This window comes from Gasterosteus aculeatus, chromosome 10, assembly GCF_964276395.1.
Source record: "Gasterosteus aculeatus chromosome 10, fGasAcu3.hap1.1, whole genome shotgun sequence".
Lineage (NCBI taxonomy): Eukaryota > Metazoa > Chordata > Actinopteri > Perciformes > Gasterosteidae > Gasterosteus > Gasterosteus aculeatus.
In genome coordinates this window covers 15,193,277-15,198,806 of record NC_135697.1, presented here as the reverse complement: position 1 = coordinate 15,198,806, position 5,530 = coordinate 15,193,277, and positions in this window count along the sequence as shown.

The following is a 5,530-nucleotide window of genomic DNA, read 5'->3' as shown; positions in this document are numbered from 1 at the left end:
AACAAGGACAGTTATTGGATTGTCGAGGGGGGGGGGGGGGGGGAGGGATGACCACTGCTTCGTGCAGGTCGCCCCCCTCCCCTCTCCCCCTCTCCCTCCCCCACAGACCGACGGTGACTCGAGAAATGACGACGCTCTCTCTCGACTTAAGAAGCGAGCGGCCCCAAAGCGAGTCCGTCTCCCAAACATCTCAGCGCCGCGGCGTCAGACGGAGCTGTGATGAACTCCGCCGCCGGGCCTCCGGCTGTCAGGGGGGAGAAATAAATCCTTTTTGTTCAAACACAACCATCTACGAATGAGTGGGAGAGGAGAGGGAGGGCGTCACAGGAAGCAAAGATCATTAAGGGCTGTACAATACGTGTGTGTGTGTGAGCGTTGACCTTTTCACACTGAGGCAACAAGGGAAATCTGTGGTTTGATATGTGGAGTGTGCAGCTCCCCCCCGGCTGCCCCCCACCAGTGAGAAACAAGAGCAAAGAGAGACCAGCAGAATGAATAAACGATGAGGTTTTCATACTGACGGCAGCGTCTAAAAGTGTACGTAACAAACAGCGGGAGACAAAGTGGCTCTGCGTGACTTCCTGTTAGCACCACTAGCTAAAGGTAAAGCTAAATTTAACCACTTTTTGAAGGTAAACCTTTCATAATATGCTCAAAACTTTGACGTCTTGTCGACAGTTATTATTTGGTACCATCTGAGGGCGAAAACATCTGAGGGTGTAAACGAAAACCCTCCCGATTTCCCACCAGACACAAATGTAACATGATATATGCAGTATATAAGATTTATACGCAGGTAGAAAATGCTTCACGTGCTCGGTAATATCTTCCACCCATCTGATAATTACATGTTGTCAATTTCACGCCTTCGTACCTGAAATTTGAGTTTCAGTTCAGCCGGTAAGTAAAAGTTCCTCACGAGGACACATCGGCGCGTCCTCCCTCACTTCCTCTGTGGTTATTTCCGTCCTTGTCGACACACACGCGCACGCATGAGCGGACGGACAGCGGCGGGACGGAAGGACGGGTAATTTCGAGTCGGGGGGAAGGAGGTCAACGAGCCTCGCATCCGTCGCTTTGTGTGGCTGTCACTCCACCGCCCGCCGTGCTGGCTGGACGTGTGTGTGTGTGTGTGTGTGTGTGTGTGCGTAGAGGTTAAAAGGCCCGTGTCAGTCGGCGACCCCCCCTCCCTCCACATCATCCACATTCCATCGCATTCCGCCTGACGACGCCTGAGGTCGCCATGGCTCACCGACGCGGTCGATCAGTTCAATCTGTGATGGGAAAAGGGTGCTTACGTCTGAGAGGAGGGGGGGGGGGGGCGCATGGGGGGGCGGGGGGGTCCTCTGGATGTGATGGTGACATCTAACAGTACGGTGGAGGGTTTGTTGGTCTGCAGGAAATCAGAACATGAGCAACATTGAGCGTGCAACACGAGGAGGATTTTGACGCCTCATCTTCAGCTGAGCTAAATCTGTCTGTGTGTTTCTGTTCGCAGTGCGACACAGACGCACAAACACACAATATGGTGCAACAACGTTATTGTTGCCGATTATAGATGCGCAGTCGGAGAGGCACATTTGCATTTTGTAAACATATTCGGACTCGTGACAAGAATCAGTCACAAGGGCCCGAGTGGATGGTGACCTGTGACCCCTGACTGTGTGAGGCAAAATTACAAAAAAAAAAAAAGAAAAAACACCGCCGAGGGCGAGCGGGTTGTCTCGCCATCTCGAGCCGTCCCCGCGGCGGGGACGGCGTGCGGACGCGTCTCGACCGCCGGTGGAAGTCAGCAGGCTTCAGAAGTGAAATAAAGGACAAAATCAATGTCTCTTCTGGTTTTCCTCCCCGTGCTGCTGCCACACATCTGCACCTCCGTCTTCTTCTCCGTCCTCGACACGTCACCTCCACGTCACCGCCACGCCAACGCCACGTCACCTCCACGTCACCGCCACGTCACCTCCACGCCAACGCCACCTCAGCCGCTCGCTCTGCTCGGAGCGGGGAGACATTTTGTTTCCCCCACCAGCAGGTGGAGAACAAACACAGACCTAAAAGAACTTTTAGACGTTTGTCTAACGGAAACGGGTCAAAGAACGATAACATCTGTAACATCTGCAGGATTTACCAAATCCACTCACACTCGAAATCTGGTGCATGTCGAACACTGAGCCTCTTAATGTCTCCTCGGTGTAAACAAGTAGAGTCGGAAGGCAAACAATCCGGATCTCTGTGGCTCCTTCTCGGTCTGCTACGGCTAATTGGCTCCTCCGAGAGCCCCTCACACACACACACACACACACACACACACACACAGGACCTCCCAGCCATCTGCTGGGGGGCTTGCACATACGGGTGTTCCTCTGCTCCTCTCAGGTGTGTGTGTGTGTGTGTGTGAGGGGGTGGGAGGTTGAGGGGGGGGGGGGTTCATCAGCCTGCTGTTGTGTTCGATCAGTCGTGTCTCGTCATTGTAATTTTTTTGCAAAACCTGCAGTTAATGACTCATCTCGAAGCAAATCACACACTCACCTGCCTCCAACACACACACACACACACACACACACACACACACACACACACACTCACACATCGAGGCGCATCGTTCATTCACACGGTGCCACAGAGATGCAGAGATGCTGCAGGAGTCTGAAGAGAAGCTCTGCTGACATCAAGCTGTGGAGGCGGAGAAGTGCAGCGCGGTCAGAATCGTGTTCCATGTGCGCAGGTGAGATTAGAATCATTAATAAAGCTCAACAATAAAATGACGCAATAATGCATTTTATTAACTGGGGCACTTTGGACCTTTTGTATTTGATCTTGCTGATTTCCTGATGAATGAGAAAAGACGCTCTCAATTCTCAACGGGGGAGGAAATCTGTCTTTCATCCCGTCATCTCCACCAGAGGGGGGGGGGTGACGGCCCATGATGCACGAGTGCACGTGTGAAATGTGCACGTGAGGTCATGCGTTTTTGTTCAGTGCTTTGAAATGGTCACACACAAATCCAGTTTGTAACAGAGGGAAACTTTCTCTGTGGTGCAGCGTGAAAACGCATCCCTGAAACAAATAAACCTCCTAAATGACATTTTTCCTTCATTTGGATTAACATGCTGCTCTATGGTTTATTACAGTGACAGAGTGACGCTACGCCGCGGTACTGTCCTCCCCATTGGTGGAGGTCTGATATTACTACTGGTGGTAACGCTCACTATCTGCAGCCGGTAACCAGTCCAAACCAGTTTCAGGCTGACTGGGACGTCACAAGGTGTGTTTGTGTGCTTTGTTAATTATGGGATGGAACAATAATTTATCATCTACTGCTGTTGTACATTGTTCTTCTTGGTATTAAAATATTTTGTAATGTTTCCATTGAGCAAACCACGTATTATATAAACCTTTAAGGAACAGTTTGTAACGCGTTGATTAACATTACTGATCACATATTGGGAACATTTTCTCACATTTAAAACAGAGGTTTGCAAACAGCCGTTGTTAAACGGTTAATACTTCATAAAGCACACATTAATATTTAGATCGATCGTACAATTTACATTGTAAATAATTGATTCATGGTTCATCAATGTAATGTTTATGTTACTTAAATCACAATATGAATTGTATCTTATTAGAAATCATTCTCAAACTAATTTCATAATAGAAGCTAATAAATTACACTAAAAATAATAAATTAAAAAAACTAAACTTTAACTATGAATTTACCATTTAATAAAGTTATTATAAAGAGACAATTAAAGGCACATATCACCTGTGAGAAATAAGTTCCTTGTGTATACTTTGAAGAAGTTGTATACTGCGTCTGCAGTTTGTGCGTCCTCCCAGTGCGACAAAAAGAGCACAAAACGAGTCACGGGATTTGAAGTCAAAGAAATACAACTTTATTTAAGTGTAAACAAAAAAACAAATGGAAAATAACTGCATAGGAAATGTTTAACGTCCACAGAGTACAGAGACAGCAGCAGGGGGCCAAAATATTATAGTCTCCTCCGACTTTAGACTGAAGACCTGACACCTGCACTACAACTCAGCAGGAAGTGTGAGTGTGTTTGAAGAGGGGGGGGGGGGGGGGGGGGTCTGACTGAACACACACACGGGGGGAGACACACACACGCACACACAGACGAGGATGCGGCAGCAGCAACAATCTAAACTCAGCCGGCCACACTGCCCCCCCCCCCGTCCCCCCACGTGGACTGTTGGGAGGATACATTCAGTGGATTTCTGCTCAAAACATCACGGATGCAGCGCACAAACACAAAAATCCACACCGCGCACAACCGGCTGCCGGCAGGACGCGACAACGCGACACAATACGACAACGCGACACAACGCAAAACCCACCGGAGCGTCTGGACGCGGTGAGCAAAAGGCCCCCGGCTGGTTTACAGGACGTGTCCCACCTCACACTCACACAACGGCTGCTGGGGGACAATTGGCCCCAAAAGCAGAGGGGGAGTGTTTTGTGTGTGCGCGCGTTGTGCGCGTTTTGTGCCAGCAGCTGGTTGGCGAGAGTGAGCATCCACGTGATGTCACTGAACCCTTTTCTTCACAAAATACATTCTAAAAGGGCCAGTGAACGTCAGGCGGTCAAGTGTTTGTACTTTAATTTGAAAAAGAAAGTATAATTGGCAAAAAACATTTTTTTTTTTTAGGAAATAACCCAAATTAATCAGGGAAACCAATCAAAATAATTGTTTCATATTTAGATAATTTGTTTTATAATATGTAAATGAGCACACAAAATAATTAGACTAGTAATGGGAGGTCATCACGTGGGGGGGGGGGGGGGGGGGGGTTACTACGTCATCACTACGGGACACGTTTCAATAAGACACCTGCTGAGAACTACCTGAGTTTTATTTTACTTTTTTTTCTTTCTCCTTTCTAAATTTTCGGATTTTTTTTTGTCTTTTTTCTTTTCATCTTTCCGTCTCCGGAGTTCACAATCGTTAAGAGGAGGTCTACGACCTTGAACATGTCACCTGGTGCAGCTTCGTCTCTTAAAGCCTTTGTGAGGCTTCTGAGGCCAGCAATAAAAATAAAACAAAAAAATGTTTAAAAAAAAAAGGAAAGGGGGTTGGAGCGTTCCCGCCACGAGGTCACGACCTCCTGGCGGGTTCGCAGCAGCTCGTCTGCGCTCAGCAGGGAGGAGAAGGAGCAGGTTGAGTCATAGAAGCACTGACGGCTTTTTTCCGTGTGCGGCCGGCTGAACAGGTTCGTGCTCCGGAGAACAGGAAATACAAAATCGGCAGAGGTCAAAAGGTTAATCCCATCCAACGCAATCCGAGCACGCGCACATCTTTGGGTAAACATTTTGGCGAAACCGTCCCCGCTGTCGGCTTCCAACCCCGAGTTTTTTCTTTTTTCAACACCGGTCTGAGCGACGTCAATACAATACAAGGACTTTTTAAAGCATGCAACAAAATGAAAAACAAATTTTAAAAAAAGAATTTAAAATACATTTTCCCCCCCTCTTTAAGAGTGAAGACCTTAGATCTTAAAGATATAATTC